Genomic DNA, 25,172 nt, shown 5'->3' on the forward strand with positions numbered 1-25,172 from the left:
ATAAAGAAGGGGAACTGAATAGAAACTATTAGAAACTATAGAAACTATAGAACTATTGAAAGTTTAAGTTTAGACTTTTCTATAAAAATAGTTGTATACAGAAGTAGCAAAGTCAACTTGTACAATCTTTGGAGTAAGAAATGGTATAATTATTTACAAAGTTTATTAAGTTTTGATTAAACTGAAGTTCTCTAGTGAGTTTATCTTTTTCTTTCACTTATTTTTAGTTTTATTGACTGCCAATTGCAAACACCCTCAAATACAATTGCTGCCACTATTTTAGACATCAACATCATTTTACAATCATTCACTATGGCATTTACTATCTGAATAAATCAAAGAGAGATCAGACAACAAAAGGGCTAGTAACATAGATGTATCACTTTAGAACTCATCATGGGCTTAGAAACCTCAGAAATTCAGAAAATATTCAGTAGAGAGACAATGCCAATCACTTTGCTACATCAGGTCTGCTGTTAGAAGTGTTCAAGACCAAATTCAAGCTGATTGTGTCATAGTTGTAATGATTGACGAGATGCATGAAGGACAAAACTGCTGACCTGCAGACCAGCTGGCTAAATGACTTCATTTTAAATCTAGGGAATGGAGAGAAAAGTATTGTACTCTTAAACATCCGTTAATGACTTAGGGTATGTGAGATCCCTCTCGCCATATGATACTTAGACTCAAACCCTGCAAATGACTGGAATACTGTCTTTCCATCAAGACAGTGAATTCTCACCCAGACAATTGAAATAATGTCACATTAGTAGGAATGTAACCATAACTCTTCTGCTTGTATAGCTTACGCTACTTAAATCGAGATATGATTTATTAGCTTAGTAGGTAGTATTGGTGATAGTAGACGGTTGGACTAGATGATCTTGTAGGTCCTTTCCATCCTTGTGTATCTATGATTCTGTGAAATGCAGATCACCTGATACAGTGTTTATATCATCCTTAAGCACTACTGTACTTTCTGCTATAAGTGTTCTAATTCCAGAAAATTGTGTAAACATTGCATGGCATGAGAAATTGTTGCAAACTGTATGTAATGTAACTATAGGAGTTAGAAAGTTAACTATGCAGAGGTTAGCAAAAATGTAAATTATACTAAGTATAAATGGCATCTTCTGATATATCTGGGCAAGCATAGTTGGGTACTAGACTAACATATGAAATGATGAATTAATAAATTATTTAAAACTTCAGATTCCAGAATATATTCTCAGACAAATTAAAGTCAATAGGAACTGCAAATTCAGCATTCTTCAGTAGATGCTACACACAATACAGTGTCGAATCACATTATCACTTTCTATGAATTGATGCATCTCTTCAAAACTAATCTGTTGCAGCAGTGAGGGCAAAACATTTTTAATCACCATTTGATATGGATTACACATTATGTTCTTTCAGTACTGCTGTACTATCTTTTTCAACAATCACTGCAATTACTGAGAAATAAAGGAAGTCACAGGGAGGAAGTGATCATATGAAATGAATATTTCTTGCTGACATGATACATATAGTTATTCCAACTTCTCTGAAAAATCAACTTAGCATTATAGTAAGAACAAAAACTATCATAAATAAGGTATCAACAGCAGATGTAGTTTAAAAAAAAATCTTTTAATACTTCTCTACTGAGTGTGTTATTTTTGTGATGTTATCTCATAAATAGAAAAAAAAATGATTTATGCATATATATGTATATAATTATTATAAAATAAAGTTTTTCTATGACATTTATTTTGCAAGGTGAATTTATAAGACATTCTTATCTATAGCAATCATAGCCTTGCTGCTAACCAAGCATAATTACCAGCTTGTCTCATCTGAAATGATAAAAATGGACTGAGAATTAATGATCAGTCTTGGGGAGATGTCCTTTCAAGGCCTGCCTCCTTGGACAAAGGTTTATCTAAACTTTGTGCAGCCCTTCTCCAGTCAGGCTTTAAGATGTCAGACAAAAAGATCAGCCCCAGGACTAGCGTGTAGAGATCATTGCTGTAATTGGGATACATTCTAGCAGATTGGAAAGATTTAAAACCTTAAGATAAAGGAGGTGGAAAAGCTTATTAGCTCTGACTTCCAAAATAGGAAGATATCATTCCTGGGGACCAAAGATGTTACCAGACTATATAGAAATCCTGACTGCTTCAGTCAGAGTTTCTGATTAAGGATTCTGGTCAGAAATGTGTGTCATCCAGAATACTGAAAGTCTCCTTTTAACTGAGATATCTGGGAATGAGGGATTAAATATCTTCCTGGCTTTAAGGTACTTGTTACTGAATGTTTCCTTTTTCTGTGAAAGGGAAAGACCTTTGGTTGTCGTGGTGGCGCTCAAAAGCAGTCTTGTAGGTCTTCAGGTCTTCACTTTTTCCTTTTCACACAAACTTTCCCTACGGCCATCACAGCATCACAGAATCGTGGAATTGTAGGGGTTGGAAGGGACCTCAAGAGATCATTGGGTCCAACCCCTTGCCAAAACAGGTTCCCTAGAGCTGGCTGCCCAGGTAGGCATCCAGACAGGCCTTAAATATCTCCAGAGAAGGAAACTCCACAACCTCCCTGGGCAGCCTGTTCCAGTGCTCCGTCACCCTCACTGTGAAGAAGTTCTTTCGCATGTTGGTGTGGAACTTCCTGTGCTCCATTTTGTGGCCATTGCCCCTTGTCCTATCCCCACACACCACTGAAAAGAGGTTGGCCAAATCCCTCTGTCTCCCACACTTAAGATATTTGTAAACATTAATAAGGTCCCCTCTCAGGCTTCTTTTCTCCAGGCTGAACAGACCCAGGTCTCTCAGCCTTTCTTCATAGGGAAGATGCTCCAGTCCCCGTATCATCTTTGTGGCCCTCCGCTGGACTCTTCCCAGGAGATCCCTGTCTTTTTTTGTACCAGGGAGCCCAGAACTGGACACGGTACTCCAGGTGAGGCCTGACCAGGGCAGAGTAGAGGGGGAGGATCACCTCCCTTGACCTGCTGGCCATGCTCCTTTTAATGCACGCCAGGATCCCATTGGCCCTCTTGGCCACCAGGGCACACTGCTGGCTCATGGTCAACCTGTCATCCACCAGGACCCCCAGGTCCTTCTCCTCAGAGCTCCTCTCCAGCAGGTCATCCCCCAGCCTGTACTGATACATGCGGTTGTTCCTTCCCAGGTGCAGGACTCTACACTTGCTCTTGTTAAACCTCATCTGGTTTCTTCCAGCCCAGCTCTCCAACCTGTCCAGGTCTTGCTGAATGGCAGCACAGCCTTCTGGTGTCTCGGCCACTCCTCCCAGCTTTGTATCATCAGTGTACTTGCTGAGGACAGATACTCTTCCCTCATCAAGGTCATCGATGAAGATGCTGAACAAGACTGGATCTAGCACTGACCCCTGGGGAGCACCACTAGTCACAGGTCTCCAGCCGGACTCTGCGCCACCGATCACCCTCTGAGCTCAGCCAGTCAGCAAGTTCTCAACCCACCTTACTGTCCAACAGCCATTTCTCTGTCATTATCTGTTGTTTATCAGCCATTAGCTGTTGAAGATACTCAACACTCCTGGCATAGCTGGAAGTAACTGACGGATGCAAAAATTTAGGATAGATCCTCAGGTGCAGAGGCACAACTGCTGAACTTTATACTATGTGGAAGCATTACCCCCTCAGGATCTAATGCCTTTGCCTGGAGGATACTTAACTGTTTCCAGTGATATGAAATCAAGAGAGGACAAAAAAATACAGGAAAAATTACTAGCTTGCTTACTTTGTGGGAGTTTATAACCACCAATGCTTTATCACCTTCCATATACTAAATACTCTGACTATTCCTGGTTACTGTGACTATTCCTGGTAAAGGGCATTACCTAGTTTCTCAAGTCAAATTGTTTTCTCTCTCAGTGTAGAACTCAGTATACCTAGTGACAGCAAGATTGCTTCTTATATCTGCAGGTAAATATCTTCCATTTTATTTCATTTTCATTTCACATGATACGAAAATCAAAGAAAATTATAAATCTCTTCCCGTCTGTGAAAATGTGTTAAGAAGTGCCATTACAGTTAGTGAATAAATGTACAAAGACCAGTTGGCAGATGGAATACCATCTGAATATCATCTCTTTGTTGCTTGTAATATAGCTTTATGTAACAGACTATTAGAGAATGTTTTTCATTACGAACACAGTATACAGAAATACATAACTTGGAAAGTGACAATACTTCAACCTGATAAAGGAAAAAGATAATTTTAGTACATTTGCATGCATAGTAGACGTTGTTGTCACTAATTCCTACAGTTTCTTTCCTGCTGAATAGTCTAATTGACACAAAGGCAGAACTGAAAAGTTCTCAGTAAGCTTCCTAACCCATTATTTTATTAGCATGAAGTCACAGAATCATAGAATCATAGAATATCCCAAGTTGGAAGGGACCAATAAGGATCATCAAGTCCAACTCCTGGCTCCACACAGGTCTACCCAAAAATTCAGACCATATGACTAAGAGCATAATCCAAACACTACTTAAACTCCGACAGGCTTGGTGCTGTGATTACGTCTCTGGGGAGCCTGCTCCAGTGTGCGACCACCCTCTTGGTGAAGAACCTTTTCCTGATATCCAACCTGAACCTCCCCTGTCGCAGCTTGATTCCATTCCCTTGGGTCCTATCACTGGTCACTAAAGAGAATAGGTTGGTGCCTGCCCCTCTGCTTCCCCTTGTGAGGAAGCTGTAGACTGCAATGAGGTCTCCCCTCAGCCTCCTCTTTTCCAGGCTGAAGAGACCAAGTGACCTCAGCTGCTCCGCGTATGTATGCCCTCTAGTCCCTTCACCATCTTTGTAGCCCTTGTCTGGACACTCTCCAATAGTTCCACACCCTTTTTGTACTGTGGTGCCCAGAACTGCACACAGTACTCGAGGTGAGGCTGCACCAGGGCAGAGTAGAGCAGGGCAATCACTTCCCTCGACCAACTAGCAATGCTTGATGCTTGATACAGTTGGCCCTCTTGGCTGCCAGGGCACACTGCTGGCTCATATTCAACTGGATATCAATCAAAACCCCAAAATCCCTCTCTGCAGGGCTGCTCTCCAGTGTCTCATCCCCCAGTCTGTATGTATAGCCAGGGTTGCCCCGTCCCAGCTGTAGAACCGAGCATTTTCTTTTAAACTTTAAACTCTGTAGTTGGTGATTGTTTAGCTCTCCAATCTGTCTAGATCTCTTTGCAAGGCCTTTCCACCCTGAACAGAGTCAACAACTCCTCCCAGTTTAGTATCACCAGTGCTGGGGGCGAAGTGGGTTTATGTGGCAAGGTTTTGGTAGCAGAGGGCCATAGGGTTGGCTTCTCTGAGAAGAATATAGAAGCTGCCCCATGTCAGGTAAGGGCCCTGCTGCTGACTAGAGCTGAGCCAATAAGTGACGTTGTTTGCACCTCGGTGAGAGCATATTTAAGACGGGAAAAAAAAACGGTGCGCCACACAGCAGCTGGGAGAGTGAGAGGAGTGAGAAACAGCCCTGCAGGCACCAAGGTCAGTGAAGAAGGTGGGAGAGAGGTGCTCCAGACGCTGGAGCAGAAGTCCCCTGTGGCCTATGGTGAGGACCATGGTGAAGCAGGCTGTCCCCCTGCAGCCCATGGAGTACCAAGGTGGAGCAGGGTTCCACGCTGCAGCCCGTGGAGGAGACCACGGTGGAGCAGATGGACCTGCACTGATGGAGGCTAAGGCCTGTGGAAGACCCCTGCTAGAGCAGGTTCCAGGCTGGACCTGTAGCCCTTGGAGAGGAGACCATGCTACAGCAGGTGACCTGGCAGGTGCAAACTACACATGGGGGACACAGGTTGGAGCAGTTTGCTCCTGAGGGATGGACCCTGTGGTACGGACCCATATCTGGAGCAGTTCTTGAAGAGCTGCTGCTTGTGGGAAGCCCACGCTGGATCACTTCAGCAAGGACTGCATCCCATGGGAGGGACCCCACAGCACAGGGGACGAGAGTAACTGAAAAGGAGCAGCGGAGAAGCGCTATAGACTGACAATAACTCCCATTCCCCCTTTCCCCTGCGCCGCCCAGGGGGAGGAGGTGGAAGAAGGCAGATGGGGGGAAGGTGCTTTTGGTTTCTTTCCTTTGTTTCTCACTTCTCTAGCTTGTTAGTATTAGGCAATAAATCTTACTGTCTCCCTTTGCTGAGTCTCTTTTGCCCGTCACGGTAATTGTTGAGTGATCTCCTCATCCTTATCTCAACCCTTGAGCCCTTTTCATCGTATTTTCTCCCCGTTTCTCGTTGAGAAAGGGGAGTGAGAGAACGGTTGTGGTGGAGGTCGGTTGGCCACCTGAGTAAAACCACCATGGGGGGCCTCACTGGTGACTGACCACCAGCCTGATACAACCCCATTTACCATAACCCTTTGAGCTCTACCCATCACCCAATTGTTCACCCATCATGTGATGTTTTTATCTAGCTTTATACTGGACATTTTGTCCAGTAGGATCCTATGAGAAACTGTATCAAAAGCTCTAATGAAATCCAAAAAGTATACATCTACTGGCTTCCCTTGATAGACTAGATGAGTGATCTTATCATAACGGGAAATTAAATTTATTAAACAAGACCTACCCCTTGGGAACCCATGTTGGCTGTGACCTATGACTGCATTGTCCCCCAGGTGCACTTCAATAACTCCCAGGATAATCTTCTCCATAATCTTACCAGGCACTGACATGAGACTGACAGGCCTGTAGTTACCAGGGTCTTCATTCTTGCCCTTCTTGAAAATTGGCACATTTGCCAGCTTCCAGTCAACCAGGACCTCTCCAGATTCCTGAGACCATTGAAAAATAATTGAGAGAAGCCCTGTAATGATGTCAGCCAGCTTTCTGAGCACCCTGGGATGAATCCCACCTGGACCCATGGACTTGTATGAATGTGGAGCATCAAATTCCACACACATTCAGGGTTGGCTGGGAGTTTATCATTCCCATCGTCATGGCCCTCCAGCTCAGGGCACCTGGGGTTCTGAAGCACATCATCGATGTTGAAGACAGAGGCAAAGAAGGCATTCTTTGTCTCTGCTTTGCGTATGTCCTTGTCTGTGAGGTGACCATCCCCATCAAGTAGAGGACCTATGTTTTCTCTGGTCCTCCTTTTTCTGTTCACATATCTAAAAAGCCCTTGTCTAGCTTCACAGATAAGTCACTAGTAATGCTAACATGGAGACAACTAATTTAGTTTAAAAAAATCTTTACAAGAAATGTGATGCTGAAGAAAAGAATTGCAATCAATGAAGAAAATGAAGAACTTCATTTATGCATATCCTTAGTGTTTTTCTTTATTTTTCCTGCCATTCTAACCTTCTCACCATGTGAAAATGATGGACAGAGATGTTATCTGAAATATCTGAGGCCAAGCAAACCATTAAGGATTATTGAAACTGACCAGGTGAAATAAAAAGAGCAAATAGTTACATTTTTTACCACTGCTAGTTCAATATTACTGAACTTTCTTCTACCACCTTATTTCTTCCTAATTCTCCCACTAATAGTATGGAAAACACTCCCATTTATTTGTTTATTTATTTATTTATTACAGGTATTTTACTGTGAGTGCTATGCACTTGAAAGTACTTATTGAATTCTCAGTTCATAAAGCAAGGCTTAACACCTTGCAAAAATAAATAAACAAATAAATAAAATGGAACAATAATTTTGTGGAGTGCTAAAACCAAAACTTCAAGATCATAGTTGATCTTGGAAAATATGATTGATGTCAATAAGATTTACCATGCACTGAGGTACATTAATGAAATTCCCAATAGGATATCTAAAATTCTATTTTAAGCTTTCAACAATCATTGAAGTAAATGTGATCATATAACAATGCACACCTGATGTGAATATACTTTTTAAACCAACCACAAATCTCCAGCAGGGAGATAGGTATGAGATTACTGCACTTCGTACGACATTAGAGTGAATATTGTATTTTCAAAACATATAAGTTTTAGGGGAAATATAAACATCTTTAAAGATTTTAAATTTATTGTCATGCCTAATGTATTTCTCCCATAAGTATTATGTATTTTTAAAAAAAGAGATATGAAAATAGGAGATAGGGATATTACAGAAATCAATAAAATACAAGAATCTCCAGAGTTACTATTCACAGATCTCTAAAATTAAATAATGAGAAACAAAGGCAAATTTAGTTGTTTTGATTGTTTGTTTTGTTTTGCTTTGAGTTTTTTTTTTTTCCCCAGGAATATTTGGTAGGAATATTAACAGGAAAGAAAAGGAAAAGAAAAGGAAAAGAAAAGGAAAAGAAAAGGAAAAGAAAAGGAAAAGAAAAGGAAAAGAAAAGGAAGAAAGAGAAGAGAGAAAGAGAGAAAGAGAGAAAGAAAGAGAGAGAAAGAGAGAGAGAAGAGAGAGAGAAAGACAGAGAAAGAGAGAGAGAAAGAGAGAAAGAGAGAGAGAAAGAGAGAAAGAGAGAAAGAGAGAAGAGAGGAGAGAGAGAGAAAGAAAGAAAGAAAGAAAGAAAGAAAGAAAGAAAGAAAGAAAGAAAGAAAGAAAGAAAGAAAAGAAAGAAGAAAGAAAGAAAGAAAGAAAGAGAAGAAAGAAAGAAAGAAAGAAAGAAAGAAAGAAAGAAAGAAAGAAAGAAGAGAAAGAAAGAAAGAGAAGAAAAAGGAAGGAAGGAAGGAAGGAAGAAGAAAGAAGAAAGAAAGAAAAGAAGAAAGAAAGAAAGAAAGAAAGAAAGAAAGAAAGAAAGAAAGAAAGAAAGAAAGAAAGAAAGAAAGAAAGAAAGAAAGAAAGAAAGAAAGAAAGAAAGAAAAGAAAGAAAGAAAGAAAGAAAGAAAAGAAAGAAAGAAAGAAAGAAAGAAGAAAGAAAGAAAGAAAGAAAGAAAGAAAGAAAGAAAGAAAGAAAGAAAGAAAGAAAGAAAGAAAGAAAGAAAAAGAAAGAAAGAAAGAAAAAGAAAGAAAGAAAAACTTCAAGCTTAAATTTACTAATTGGCTGAAAGAACAGAGTTCTCTCTTTCCTCTCACCATCAACTGTAGACTTCACATAAGGCAGCTGTGAATGTACAGTGTAACAAGGACTGGTGTGTAGCTCCAAAAAGTACAAGCCATGTTCACCTTGATAAAAAAAAAAAATAATTTCAGGAACAATTACTCATAAAGGCAGTTGATAATGTTCAGGTAATCACAGTTTATATTTCAGGAGACAAGAAAGATCAACAGAGAGGCTGAAGTTCATGGTATTTAATAATGTTTTCATTGTTTTGCTTTGTTTTGTTTTATATTTTTATTCCCTCCGGGGGAAAAAAAAAAAAAAAAAAAAAGCTCATCTGACAATGTTTTGAATATGTAATGCCTGCTTGCAAATGTTAAAAATTTTCTCTGATCTCTAAAGTAAACAGATAAATGTAAAAGTAATGTACTCACTGAAGTGACTTTATTTCACCTGGAAATAATTTTAGCATGTACAACAAACTACCTCATCAGAAGGTACTTAAAGCAGAAACTTATGTTCTCTGGGAGTATCCAGAAATGCCCCTAGTGGAAGTGAGTACGCTAGATATCAGGGACAAACTTCTCCATAAAGAAGCAGTCAAACAATCATGTAACCAAGCAAATGGAGGATGTTATCTTCAGTATGTAAAACTAATATTGTTCCCAAAGTTGTGGGTAATCTTTCGTCACTGCTAACACATGGCAAGTACCGGCAAGCAGTGAGTATCAATGATTCTCTTCAATGTTTTTTGAAGTATGGAAACCATGTAAAACATTCATGAATTTTCATACATATTTATAAGCAGGTTATCTACTTTTCACAGTAATAAGTTAGGCTACAAAGGTAAAAATAAACTTCACAGTGCTTTCATCTCTTCTGCAGTCTTTTCCAAATGAAAAGATGTTATTTTTGAAATGAAAAGATGAGTGAAAAACGTACTGTCAAGCTCACTGGTGGGCACCAATACATAAATATACTAAGCTTCTTCAGTCATTGTGGACTGCACATTTCAGTGTCCTCCTGACTAAGGTGTCTAAGGTGCCAAGGTTATGCAAGAAAAAAACAACCAACCAACCAACCAAACAAACAAACAACAAGAACCAAAAAAACCTTCAGAGATATAAAGAAAGGGTATACTGCAGGGAGAAACAATGCCATTACTGGTGTAAAACCGCTTTCTTTGGGACTGCAGTGCTTCATCAATATCTTCCAAAATAGTATAATAATAAATTAAAAAATAAATTTGCATTGCTAACTGTTTGTTGGTATTTCCTCTTTTTAAATCCCTAACAGAAAGGTGTCATTTACACAACTCTTAGGGGTGCATTCTTATGACAGATATTATTTCATCCACATATGAACAGTGGATATTATTGCAATCCCTTTCTGTGGTTGGGTATCATTTGAAGCAGCTGCTATTTAGTGCTTAAGCAGCTATTAAAAGCAGCCATGCATGTAAGTGTTTCTGTGAACAATTAAGCAAGACAGCTCATTGTACTCATGACTCTATGACCTTTGATATGAACATTTTTTCTCTTTGGCATGTCATACTAGTGTTTGGGCTATTTATCTGATTTTGTTGAAAGATTCTAGAAATCATCAATTATTTGAACTTGATCTGTGGAATCTCATCTTTACTGCTGTTGTTTTACTGGTTCCAGTACACAGCTGCGTCTCCAGAAACATTGAGAAATCTACAGTGTGTTTTCATCCTAATCTACTGTCATCTAAACATGGAATTTCTACTGTTGTAGACAAAATCTATTTTTACAAATAATGTTTGGATAAACACATTGTGTATTCAATAATTTTCATGTTGGTTTCTGATGGGTTTTCAAAATATATCCATAATGCCTAATAGCATTTTATAACATTTAAAGTGCTGTAACTTCAGTAAAGATTTGCTGGATTTTTACAGTGGCATATACCATTTTATCAGTAACAGAAGAACAGTATTACAGATTCATTTTTTTCACGTGAAAATTGAGTAAATATATCAATCAAAATGATAAAATGCTTTTAAAAGTTCCAAGAAACACACAGATCATGTTGGCTTTTCCTTTTATAAAACAAGTCCACCTACAAAAAATATCCTGCGTGTTGAAAAGCTGTTGTTTTTCAAATATAAGGAAGATGTGTCATTTATATATTGAGAAGATATATAATTTAAACTTTGATTTTGTACTCTGACTTTGTCTGCCTTCTTGCCTGTGCTAAAGAAACCTGTTGCTGGACTGGCTTGTACAATGGGAATTTAAACGTCTTTTCCTTTGCATACACAGCATTACCCATGAAATCACAGATGACACAAGAGGAATACAGAATCCTAGTTCAGCAAATCCTAGTTTAGCAAAATAAAGAATCCTTTGTGAATAGTAGTTACAAGAAGCTAGAAATACACATTGTTATCCTAAATGCCTGCTGGATCAGTCCTCAATGAACATGAAAAACATGACATGACATGACGTGACATGACATGACATGACATGACGTGACATGACATGACATGACATGACATGACATGACATGACATGGCATAAATCCTTTTTAATATTTTGCATCTTTTAGTACAAAGCTTTCTGAACAGAAAGTGATTACACTTGGCTTGAATTGAAGAAAATCTAGCAGAAGATGTAACGTAAAATTAAGTGGAATAGTTCAAGTACTAGTGAGGAAGCCCTGTCTCAGTCCATTATATTTTAAATACTGTGTGAGATATTTATAATTCTTTTACTGTGGTGTGTTTTTTGTTGTTGTGTTGTTTTTAATATTTTTAATGTGCATATAATCCTCTCAATGAACTGTATTAAATCAATACATTTCGTCAGGCAAGTGAATATAAATTTAAAAACAGGAAAAAAACAAGTGACCCCAAATATCTACCTAAATTTTTTCTTTCTCCAAAAAATTCTTCTCCCATTAATGTGTGTTAATTCACTTTAGTCCTGGCAGTATGTCTTTTGAGGTTCTGCTGTAATGGAGTTGCTGCAATAAAGGACAATACTTTTTTTTTTTTTTTTTTAGCATATTTAGATGACTTCTTTGTCAAAAGGAAGAAAGGGAAGGGAAGGGAAGGGAAGGGAAGGGAAGGGAAGGGAAGGGAAGGGAAGGGAAGGGAAGGGAAGGGAAGGGAAGGGAAGGGAAGGGAAGGGAAGGGAAGGGAAGGGAAGGGAAGGGAAGGGAAGGGAAGGGAAGGGAAGGGAAGGGAAGGGAAGGGAAGGGAAGGGAAGGGAAGGGAAGGGAAGGGAAGGGAAGGGAAGGGAAGGGAAGGGAAGGGAAGGGAAGGGAAGGGAAGGGAAGGGAAGGGAAGGGAAGGGAAGGGAAGGGAAGGGAAGGGAAGGGAAGGGAAGGGAAGGGAAGGGAAGGGAAGGGAAGGGAAGGGAAGGGAAGGGAAGGGAAGGGAAGGGAAGGGAAGGGAAGGGAAGGGAAGGGAAGGGAAGGGAAGGGAAGGGAAGGGAAGGGAAGGGGGAAGGGAAGGGAAGGGAAGGGAAGGGAAGGGAAGGGAAGGGAAGGGAAGGGAAGGGAAGGGAAGGGAAGGGAAGGGAAGGGAAGGGAAGGGAAGGGAAGGGAAGGGAAGGGAAGGGAAGGGAAGGGAAGGGAAGGGAAGGGAAGGGAAGGGAAGGGAAGGGAAGGGAAGGGAAGGGAAGGGAAGGGAAGGGAATCTGAGGAAACAATAATGGAAGTTAAGTGCAGTGTAAGATAATTGATAAAATAGTGGTGTTTGACTACGTAGAATCTGACTAGAAGAAAGACATCATCACAGAAAAAAATCCAAGAGTACTACAATCTAGCTATCAAAAAATGGAATTTCATTATTATTGTCTTGAATATTTGTTTTAATTTCTGAGACAGTGAAAAATACAGTACAAAAAGGGTGTGGAACTGTTGGAGAGTGTCCAGACAAGGGCTACAAAAATGGTGAAGGGACTAGAGGGCATACATACGCGGAGCAGCTGAGGTCACTTGGTCTCTTCAGCCTGGAAAAGAGGAGGCTGAGGGGAGACCTCATTGCAGTCTACAGCTTCCTCACGAGGGGAAGCAGAGGGGCAGGCACCAACCTATTCTCTTTAGTGACCAGTGATAGGACCCAAGGGAATGGAATCAAGCTGCGACAGGGGAGGTTCAGGTTGGATATCAGGAAAAGGTTCTTCACCAAGAGGGTGGTCGCACACTGGAGCAGGCTCCCCAGAGACGTAATCACAGCACCAAGCCTGTCGGAGTTTAAGTAGTGTTTGGATTATGCTCTTAGTCATATGGTCTGAATTTTTGGGTAGACCTGTGTGGAGCCAGGAGTTGGACTTGATGATCCTTATTGGTCCCTTCCAACTTGGGATATTCTATGATTCTATGACAGTGGAAAAAATAAACCTCTTCAGAGAAACTGGTTATTTTTTCCCGCAAAACACAAAATTTTAAAACTTCATATTAAGTTTGAAGTCTTTAGTATAAAGAAAATATAGAGGCATATTGGATGTGTACAGAAGATGAAATTTAAAGTATAGTTTCACTTTCCTTTTTAAATCAAGGGGATATGTTGAAGCCATTAACAGCTTCTACTATGGACAAATGATAAAATCATGATCTTTGAATACTACTGTTTGCTATACTTTTCCCCACATATAGGAACATAAATCTAACAATTTCATGTTTCTGTAGATCACTATTAATTGTATTTTCTTTTGGATTAATAAAAGTGATAAAAAATCATGTTAAATAATATGAAGTTTTGTGGGTCTAAAATTTTCACATTAAAGCAGCTTTTTTATTTTTAAATTTGACATTTTTTCCATGTCTTCTAAATGAGGAAAACAAAATTAGTTTTTAATAGTTCAAATAATGAATCAAATGAACTATCTGAATCTGAGTTTTCCTCTAGTAGTATGTAGAATCAAAATTAATATTTACTTATTTGTGGATATTTTACTATTTCTGTATGTCCTCTGAGGATGAAGTTAAGGCTATACATTTTCTGCTTTCCATGCTGCTTTTTCCATTTCTGCTTCAAACTAGTCAATGGGTAGAAATGATAAAAAGAAGGACCTAGGAAATGTTTAATTAGAAGTGGGACAATGCTCAGAGAAACTGCCATTCATGAAAAAGAAACCATGGAGTTAGAAAACAATTTGTGATAAGAAAAATATTATACATCTCAGCTAAGTATATGTTAATTAAACTTTTAATCAGAAAAACAAAACTTTTCACATTAGGAATTATTTTAAGAACCTTTTCAGAATACCTGCAATAATGTAAATATTTGTCCCAAAGATTTAATCAGTGAGATATCTGGGTTAGCTTTTGTTTTGATTTAGGCTCAAGGGTCTTTTTAACATACAGATCTGCAATATTTCTTTACATAAGGAGAGCAGTTCATGTCTTCTTTAACAAATGTTTTACACAATCAGTTCAGCTGAATTAGTGCAAAGTGGGTGTAAAAAACAATCCTAATTATTTTACAAATGAGAAAAATATCACAAAATTTGCAGCAGAATAAAATCTCTTGCTTAGAGAACTACGTGTGTTTTAACATTATATCACAAATGACAGCATTGGTTAATTTTAAGGTAAAATTTTGTCATTTCCATAACTCTTTCATCACCTTAAAATAGCATCACAAGTGTATCCACACTGTCTTTAACTTTTCAGAATGACAAGCTTGCTCTTAACATTGTACAAGTACACAATTATCACTTTTAAATTTTAATTCTCTCCCTCTTCACCTGTCAGCGAGTAAAAAAAAATTCCCTGGTTGCATGGTTTGTACATACATACTTATACATGTAGCCCTATATTGTTAAAAGTTCCCTCTAAAATAGTCTACTTTTGTTGTGGTTGTTGTTGTTTTCTCCTTTCCCACTGACAAGTAACAGTGATCTACACAGAACAGGAAAGGTCTCTAGAGAGCCTGTGGAAAGAAAGAAAATAATCTTTTTATCCATCATCTTTTTTTTTTTTTTTAACAAAACAAAACAACAACAACAAAAACCCACAGACTACATCTCTACCCTGTATCATCTTGCTACACAGTCACTCTGGTACAGACATCTTTCCTGAAGGTCACTGACAATGGGTCATCATGACTGTGTGGTTTAAACCCTGAGTATGATACCTTCTGTGCATGTATATGAACAACAGTGTTATCGGGGGGGGGGGGGGGGGGGGGGGGGGGCGGGGGGGAAGAAAGACAAAAAACAATTGTTAGGATCTAACTAGTTCTACAGGCTATATTGTTCCTTCCTGATACAGTCTTTTTCCAATATTTCTCGATTTTCAAATTTAAAACTTACTGAAATATTCTAATTTATAAAACTATTAAAATGGTTTAAAATTAAAAAAGAAACTCTTATTGTCAATTGCAAAAATGTAAAAAATAAGGATATGCTTCCATAATTTTGATTTTTTTGAAACCTTCTGCCGTTTTGAATTTTAGTCCAACTTTGTTAGCAAAAGAATAAAAATTCAGAATGTTTTATTTGAAAATTAATTTCTGATCCTTTCTACTACAACAGGATTATTATTTTATTTTTTCTAAAGAAAGCACTAAAAACTGGTAGAATTAAGTAGTGATAGAAAATATAATTGCTTTTTTTTTTTTTTACTGTTTTCATGATTTAGTTTATTTCTAGTATCTGAATTTAATCTCTAATAACATATTTGACATCTAACTAGTATTTCATTTCCAAATTTAATGGTGAGCAGTCACAACTTTGAACAGTTAAAAACAGAATTAATGTTACCCCTTGATTTTCACTAAGACAGAAATAAAAATGCAGACCCCAGTGGTCCATATCAAACTTCATAGCACTGTCTGATGCCTTATGATATTTTATATAATCAGTGAAGAAAAACATTATCCAAAAGCAGAGATGGTATTTGGTCATGCTTGATCTTTTGTTTTCTATTACAGAATGACAAATGTACTGTATTCATTATGGTGCTGCTTTGTACATTGATATTCCCTGTGTTTTAAAATTGCAGCAAAACAAGTTGTAGCAACAATTGTGAGCAAATTGTGGTCATCTCTCTGGAATTAAATAATGAAAAATGTTATTTTGTAACTGTACATACGAATATTCTTCAAAAACATTCAATAACAAACATACTAGAACATAGAAAAAGAAAAAAAAAAGAAAAACAAACAAACAAAAAAAGCATTTTAAGGCAAAAGGCAATCTTTTTCTCACATTGTAGAAAATAAGAGGAGTTAAGCAGACAACACATTGATTAATTTTAGCTTCTTTATCAGTGCTGATGTAAAAATTAAAACTCCCCACACATCTGCCAAATCTGATATTTTCCATTAGCTCTACATCTGTCATGATTAAGACACTAATCCAGACCTTCAATGTGTTAAAAATCTAAAAATTAGAATTAGAATTAGAGTCAGAGTTAGAATTAGAATTAGAATAATTCAGTTGGAAGGGGCTTATAAGTATAATTGAGTCCAACTGTCTGACCACTTCAGGGCTATTCAAAAGTTAAAGCATATTATTGAGGACATTATCCAAATTCCTCTTTAGCACTGACAGGCATGGAGCATCCACCACCTCACTAGGAAGCATGTTCCAGTGCTTGACCACCCTCACAGTAAAGTTTATTTTTTTATTTTTTATTTTTATTCTTTCAGAAGAGGTGCTCCCTAATGTTTAAGTTTGGCCAATCTTTTGTTTTCTTTCAGATTGTTTTCTTTCTTTCTTTCTTTCACAAAATTAAACTATACACTTAAGCAGATTTGCACCTTCTCTATGAAGACGCTGCGAGAGTTGGGGTTGTTCAGACAGGAGAAGAGAAGGCTCCAGGGACACTTTATAGTGATCTTCCAGTACCTAAAGGGGGCCTACAAGAAAGCTGGAGAGGGGCATTTTATCATGGACTGTAGCAATAGGACAGGAAGTAATGGTTATAAACTAAAAAGGGGTAGATTTAGAGTAGATATTCAGAAGAAATTCTTTACTTACAGGCATTGAACATTGAGGCATTACTGTGGCATTGGCCCTGGAACAGGGTGCCCAGAGAAGTTGTGGATGACCCATCTCTGGGAGTGTTTAAGGCCAGGTTGGATGGGGCTTTGAGCAAGCTGGTCTAGTAGGAGGTGTCCCTGACCATGGCAGGGGTGTGGGAATTAGGTGATCCTTAGGGTCCCTTCCAACCCAGACCGTTCTATGATTCTATGATGACTATGATTTTTATTCTTTACAGCATTGTTTGACAAATGAAGCAACCCATCAAAGGTCTGTAACAGGTTGTTCTAACTCAAAGAATTATCCTTATATGTAGACAGGTTCCACGGAGAGAGAATTCTTATACTTTTACATTGCAAAAAAAATGGTTTAGTTTTACTATTCTAGAAGATACTTCTCCCTTGAGGAAACTATTTTATAGTTTAAGGAACAAATGTTCACTCTTTCTCTCTGGATGTAGCACAAGAAAAGACTGAGAGACCAGTTTAGCACCAGTGTTTGCAAAGTTTTGCATATTACACCATAATTTTAAAGGCCACCATCTGGTTATTTTTCTCAACAGACCATCTGCAGTTGTGGACAGCAAAAATGCAGCAAATTCTAAGGAAAGAGACCACAGAAGTTTCTTATTTTGAAGGTTTACACATCACTTTATCTCATTACATCTCTGTGTGGTTCCACATTCCCAGTATTACAGGAACATTATAAGTTAGCCGTGAATTAACAGAAAAAAAAAAAAAAAGTTGGATAAGTTCTCTACAGCTAAATAAGCCCCATTCTTCGAGTTCAATGTAGTGTTTCCAATCATAGAATTGATGATCTATATGAAAATATCTTTAAAATATCTCATAAAATAGTTTATATGCTAAAACTCTAATAATTTGTTGACATTTCTACTATTTATTCTTTACGAAGTTAGCACAAGAAAGTGATCTATCGTATTAGTACAGGAAAGTGTTGTTTTAACTTGGATCATCTTAGTTATGGGTTTCCACACTTCCATTTTCATGCCTTTCAGATACGTTCCACCAGTCTGTCTCTGCCTGATATACCCGCCTTACCACAGAGATTTCCTTATTAACCACATATACAGCAGTCAAACAGAACACTGAAGACATTTTAATTTTGGTAGACTGTTTTTGAATAGAGCCTATAGCACACTGAGTGACTCACTTTTCCACCCAAGACAGCAAAGGCTATTTGCTGTCCTGGACAGCTTTTGTTCGAATAGGGTCAAAGGAAAGATCATTCGCATCCTCCCTTTGTCACCAAGCTGCCCAAGCTGCCTGAGATAACTTCCTGAGCAGGCTGAGCAGAATTCAGCTGAACTTCCAACTCACACAAGAATAAAAACATCTTTATGTGTTTGTGCTCCAATTGTTGGATTTCTTTTCCCTTGAGTTATGCCCAAATACAATGTAGTAATATCTATTGGCTATATAATGCAAAGAAAACAGGTTCAGGATCATCTTATCAGCTATCAGCTTATCTTAGCTTACTTATGGTGACGTTCAAATAAGTCTTTTAAACTAACTATTTTACAGCTATCACACAGACAAAATGTACTCTTTGAGGAACTTTGATTCCGTGAGATGCCAAATACTCTTAATTTGCCATCTGACACGTTCAGGTGGTTGTGTATGTAACAGTAAACTTGCTTATTAGTGTGGTGGGTCTTGCTGGGATGGAGTTAATTTTCCCTGAAGCAGCCCAAAGTGTTGTGCTCTGCACTTGTAGCTAGAAAACCATTGGTATGACACCAGTGTTTTTTCTACTGATGTGCAATACTGGCACCGCATCAGAATCACAGAATCACAGAATCGTCTAGGTTGGAAGAGACATCCAAGATCACCCGGTCCAACCTCTGACCTAACACTAACAAGTCCTCCACTAAACCATATCACTAAGCTCAACATCTAAACGTCTCTCAAAGACCTCCAGGGATGGTGACTCAACCACTTCCCTGGGCAGCCCATTCCAATGCCTAACAACCCTTTTGGTAAAGAAGTTCTTCACAATATCCAACCTAAATCTCCCCTGGCACAACTTTAGCCCATTCCCCCTCATCATGTCACCAGGCATGTGGGAGAATAGACCAATCCCCACCTCGCTACAGCCTCCTTTAAGGTACCTATAGAGAGCAATGAGGTCTCCCCTGAGCCTCCTCTTCTCCAGGCTAAACAAGCCCAGCTCCCTCAGCCGCTCCTCGTAAGACTTGTTCTCCAGACCCCTCACCAGCCTCGTCGCCCTTCTCTGGACTCTCTCGAGAACCTTGACGTCCTTCTTGTAGCAAGGGGCCCAAAACTGAACACAGTACTCGACGTGCGGCCTCACCAGAGCCGAGTACAGGGGGACAATCACCTCCCTAGCCCTGCTGGCCACACTGCTTCTTATACAAGCCAGGATGCTGTTGGCCTTCTTGGCCACCTGAGCACACTGCTGCCTCATATTCAGCTGACTATCAACCAGTATGCCCAGGTCCTTCTCTGCCAGGCAGCTTTCCAACCACTCATCTCCCAGCCTGTAGCGCTGCTTGGGGTTGTTACGCCCCAGGTGCATGACCCGGCACTTGGCCTTGTTGAACTTCATACAGTTGGCCTCAGCCCATTGGTCCAGCTTATCCAGATCCTCCTGCAGAGCCTTCCTACCCTCAAGCAGATCGACAAATGCACCTTGGTGTTGTCTGCAAACTTACTGAGGGTGCACTCGATCCCCTCATCCAGATCATCGATAAAAATATTGAAGAGGACTGGCCCCAGCACTGAGCCCTGGGGGACTCCACTAGTGACCAGCCTCCAACTGGATTTGACTCTATTCACCACAACTCTTTGGGCCTGGCTATCCAGCCAGTTTTTAACCCAATGAAGCGTACGCCAGTCCAAGCCACGAGCAGCCAGTTTCTTGAGGAGAATGTTGTGGGAAACGGTGTCAAAAGCCTTACTGAAGTCAAGGTAGACCACATCCACAGCCTTTCCCTCATCCACTAAGCGCGTCACTTTGTCACAGAAGGAGATCAGGTTCGTCAAGAAGGACCTGCCCTTCATAAACCCACGCTGACAGGACCTGATCGCCTGGTTACCCTGTAAGTGCTGCGTGATGACACTCAAGATAATCTGCTCCATGAGCTTCCCTGGCACTGACGTCAAACTAACAGGCCTATAGTTCCCCGGGTCTACCCTCCGGCCATTCTTGTAGATGGGTGTCACCTTTGCTAGCCGCCAGTCGACTGGGACCTCCCCTGATAGCCAGGACTGCCGAGAAATGATGGAAAGCGGCTCGGCCAGCTCCTCCGCCAGTTCTTTCAGTACCCTCGGGTGCATCCCATCCGGCCCCATCGACTTGCATACATCCAAGTGCTGTAACAGGTTGCCAACCATTTCCTCGTGGATAGTGAGGGCCACATCCTGGTCCCCATCCCCTTCCACCAGCTCAGGGTACTGGGTATCCAGAGAACAACTGGTCTTGCCGCTAAAGACTGAGGCAAAGAAGGCATTGAGCACCTCAGCCTGTTCCTCATCTCGTATAACTAAGTTTCCCCCCACATCCAGGAAAGGATGGAGATTCTCCTTAGTCCTCCTTTTGGTGTTGATGTATTTATAAAAACATTTTTTGTTATCTTTAATGGCAGTAGCCAGATTGAGCTCCAGATGAGCTTTGGCCTTTCTAATTTTGTCCCTGCACAGCTTCACAACATACTTATAGTCCTCCTGAGTGGCCTGCCCTCTTTTCCAAAGATTATAAACCCTCTTTTTTCTCCTAAGCTCGAACCACAACTCTCTGTTCAGCCAGGCCGGTCTTCTTCCATGCCGGCTCGTCTTTGGGCACGTGGGTACAGACCGCTCCTGAGCCACTAAGATTTCCTTCTTGAAGAGTGCCCAACCTTCCTGGACTCCTCTGCCCTTCAGAACCGCCTCCCAAGGGACTCTGCCAACCAGTGTCCTGAACAGCTCAAAGCCAGCCCTCCGGAAGTCCAAGACAGCCGTTTTACTGGTCCCCTTCCTGACTTCACCAAGAATAGAGAACTCTACCATTTCGTGGTCACTCTGCCCAAGACAGCTCTCGACCACCACATCTCCCACCAGTCCTTCTCTGTTTGTGAACAGAAGGTCTAGCGGGGCACCTCCCCTGGTAGGCTCTCTAACCAGCTGCGTCAGGAAGCTATCTTCCACGCTCTCCAGAAACCTCCTAGACTGCTTTCTCTGGGCTGTATTGTGCTTCCAGGATATGTCTGGGAAGTTGAAGTCCCCCACGAGAATGAGCGGTGACAATTTTACAACTTCTGCCAGCTGCCTGTAGAACTCCTCATCCGTCTATAGCAGACCCCCACCAGGATGCTTGCCTTGTTGGCCTTCTCTCTGATCCTAACCCACATGGACTCAACCTTATCATTCCCAGCATCAAGTTCCACAACATCAAAACATTCTCTAATAGAGAGAGCCACACCACCACCCCTTCTGTGCTGCCTGTCCCTTCTGAAGAGCCGATAGCCAGACACTGCAACACTCCAGTCATGAGAGTGGTCCCACCACGTTTCCGTGATGGCAACCAAGTCATAGCCTGCCTGCTGCACGATGGCTTCCAGTTCCTCTTGTCACCCATGCTGCGTGCATTAGTGTAGATGCACTTCAGTTGGGCCATTGCCTTCTCCCCCGGCCTTGCCATTGTTCACCCTAGTACACCTCTAACGAGCCATTAGAACACCATTGGTATGACACCAGTGTTTTTTCTGTTGATGTGCAATACTGGCACCGCATCAGGACTCCCTCCAACCCCCCCAAGTGCTAGCAGGATGGAAGGATGGGGGTGGGCAAGAGATCGGGAGGGGACCTCAATAGGGCTGCTGACATAAACGGACCAAAAGGATACTGCATACCATATGATGTCACAGATGTCACAATCAGGAATAAAAGGTGGGAAAGGGGAAGGAGTGGGGTGGTCTCTCGTTACAAAAATGTCTGTTCTCCTGAACAACCGCTACGAATATTCAGGCCCTGCTCCCAGGATGTGGCCAAACATTGCTGAATGATGGGAAGTGGAAAGTAACTTCTTTTCTCTCTCTGTGCTTCTGTGCAGCTTTTTTTTTTTTCCTCTTCCTCTTCCCTTTAGTTAAATCGTCTGTATCTCAAACCTTGAGCCCTTTGTGTCGTATTTCCCTTTGAGGCGGGGGAGTGAGAGAGCGGCTGCGGTGGAGCTTGGCTGCCCACCCAAGCAAAACCACTACAATGAGCAGCTATCATTTTTCATTTTCTAAGAGGAATAACTCTATGTTAAAATACTGGTTTAGTTAAAACAGATCTGCCATATTTTCAGAAAACCAGCAACATGATGCTTACCTGTGATTTCTCTATCTATGCATTCACTTGAAATACATTAATGATTATTATCTAAATGCTGAAGCCTTTCATCAGCTATCAGTAAATGTGTTTTAAATAAATAAATAAATAAATAAATAAAGTAGATACATGTGAAACATGATGAAGAAAAAACAAAGAAGTACAAGTTTTTTGGGGGAAGAAAAAGGAGACAGATAGGAAACAATGTTTCCAATGTTTTCAAAGTTTCTATTTTAAGCTAGCAAGATAATCAATTGTATTTTGAGTATTTTGTGTCAAACTTTCAGGTAGCATGATTTAAGTACTAAGGTCTATACGGGTTTCCCATCCATTATTGAATTTTTGCTCCTATATCCACAATGTTGAAAATAGAATATACATTGGTTCTGTTTGTTTATACATATATACTAGTCTTTCTAACAACTTAGATAAAAGAAATAAACTTTTACTTAAGCACACTCCTCAAGTTTATTGTCTTGAAAAGGAGTTCTTTGAACATCTGTTTTTGTTTCCAGATCTACTTGTCCTCACATTCTAGTTTGTTAATGGTCCCTCTTCGCATTCTAGTTGAACCTATGTGCAGTAATCTATCCATATTACAACATACTGAAGAACTGGATAACAAATTGCTCAGGTAAGATTTGACTGAACATCTTTCAATAAGATCCTTGACTTATGTCATGCTGTATTTTGTTGTTGTTGTTGTTTGTTAATTATTATTATTATTATTGTTATTATTATTATTGTTGTTGTTGTTATTATTGTTATCATTGTTATTATTGTTATTATTCAGACACTGAAGAAAGACACAGAAGAAAGCAGATGAACCCACAACTGATTTTGGTTCCAAAAAGTTTGTCAGAATCACATCATAAACATACATGATCTTGACGTTTCAGACTGGAGATACCAATTCATTAAACAATTCTGTTACTATCACCCTTCTAAGTCAGTCTTCGCTGTAATTCAGGGCCCCATTACCAAATAATTTCTTTGTCTTATCTGTATGTTTCATTTTAAATTCAGGTTCTTCCAGTATGGGTTGCTTGCCTCTATGTTTTAGTTTTGCTCTTAACAAAATGTGAGGCTGAACTTTAACTTGGGACCTCTCATTGCCACCAGAAGATAAGTGGATATTTAAAACAAATGAACAAGCAAACAAACAAAAACAGAAAGCAAACATAACAAAACATTGTCAACAACAAAAACAATGTATTCTAGTACAAGTTAACTAGACATCAGAGTTAATAAATTCTGCAGACAATTGCTAAAATTTTGTTTTCTCATACATGTCAATATGCAATCAGGCTTTCTTGTTATTTGATAAACATTAAAATTATTATTTAAACAGTGTGGAAATATTATGTAGATTTTTAAACAAGTTAAGTTTTTATTATCTCTTCTAATAAACGTTTAAATTCAGGATTGATGCCTCCCAATATTTCTGTTAAAATAAGCATTCAATTACTCATATGGTCCACAGGAAGTTGTTAAAGAGTTAAGTTATTCTAAGCTTGCACGATATTGAATATTGATCTTGTCACTCCTTAGTCTGCTGCAGAATGCCTGCTTTAAGGTTAATTTCCTGTAATTTTACTTTAACACCCCTGGAAAACAAAACCAACCAACCAACCAACCCAAACAAACAAACAAAACCAGTGGAACAGGGTGCCCAGAGAAGTCGTGGATGCCCCATCCCTGGAAGTGTTGAAAAATGTTCAAGGCCAGCTTGGATGGGGCTTTGAGCAACCTGGTCTAGTGGAAGGTGTCCCTACCTATGTCTACCTATGGTAGAGGGGATGGAATTGCATGATCATTAAGGCCCCTTCTAACCCAAACCATTCTATGATTCTATTTCTTTTGTGTGTGATTTAACTATTCCATTGTAGTCAGAAAAGAAATACTAAGTCATCAATGTGGTTTGAAACAGCAAAATAGTGAAAGCAAAAATCTTACTCTGAGAATGATTTCTTTCCAGTAGTATAGGAAAATATTGCAAAAGTAAAGAAAAGTAAAATTCTAAATTTATTGGTTGCCCATGGAATCATAGCATTCTTCTTGCTTTTTTATATATATTCTGAACATCTCAAGACTTTTGCTTCCTGGACTTTTCCCCATGTTTTTGTCTAATAATATGTACAAATCATATGAACATTTTACATCAGATAGATTGTTATTCCAGTGTTCTAGGCACTGTGCTACCTGCTGAAAGACATTTCACATACAGGTTGGTTTTAAAAATCCAACCATTTTCCAATTCAGATACAAAATATTAGTTCTAGGAAGAGCTTTGAGATGATAACAGTGAAAACAGAAGACACTGAATTTTGGGGGTATTGATATATACAAATCATATTATACATGCAAGTGGGCCAATAGTAAATTGAATATAGAAATTACTGCAAACTTGTTGTATATGATAAGATACAACACTCTTAAAACATCATATCATTTCAGAAGATACAGCGTAGCTTCTCTGTCTGACAGCCCAACAAATTAAACAGATATCTTTAATCCTGTACTGATAATAGAATATAATTGACAATACAATTGCAGTGGTCAGTATTGTATTTACATCTAGACTAGTAAATGTTAAAATGGACGCCTGGATTCATTGTACCTGTAAAAATAAATAAATAAATAAATAAATAAATAAAATTGTTAACTCTATTTAACAGATAGAGAAACTTGCCTATATCAACGGGTCGCCCAGTCTCCATGACAGGAACTAAAACTAGTCTCAGGCAAATTACTATCCTGTTAACTACACAGTCAACACAGTACTGAACTATTAAAGAAGAAAAGCCTATTCTGACATCATTTTCTACAGCCTACCCCCTGAGAATGATAATTTTACTCTTTAGCCTGCTTTCAGAAATAAACAGCAGATCCAGATGCAAA

General features: G+C 39.4%; 1 protein-coding gene across 34 annotated transcripts in view; it reads right to left on the reverse strand.

The window, feature by feature from the left end:
* PTPRD (protein tyrosine phosphatase receptor type D) overlaps positions 1–25,172 on the reverse strand; it is a 1,327,869-nt gene that overhangs the window by 915,954 nt on the left and 386,743 nt on the right. For 29 of the 34 annotated variants that reach the window (XM_066988380.1, XM_066988378.1, XM_066988350.1 and 26 more), the window contains one exon: positions 9,013–9,102. The exons of the other annotated variants lie outside the window; for them this stretch is intronic. The gene's annotated coding sequence lies outside the window, so the exon portion shown is untranslated. The remainder of the gene's footprint in view (positions 1–9,012; positions 9,103–25,172) is intronic. 34 annotated transcript variants of the gene reach the window in all.

Source organism: Anser cygnoides, chromosome Z (assembly GCF_040182565.1).
Source record: "Anser cygnoides isolate HZ-2024a breed goose chromosome Z, Taihu_goose_T2T_genome, whole genome shotgun sequence".
Lineage (NCBI taxonomy): Eukaryota > Metazoa > Chordata > Aves > Anseriformes > Anatidae > Anser > Anser cygnoides.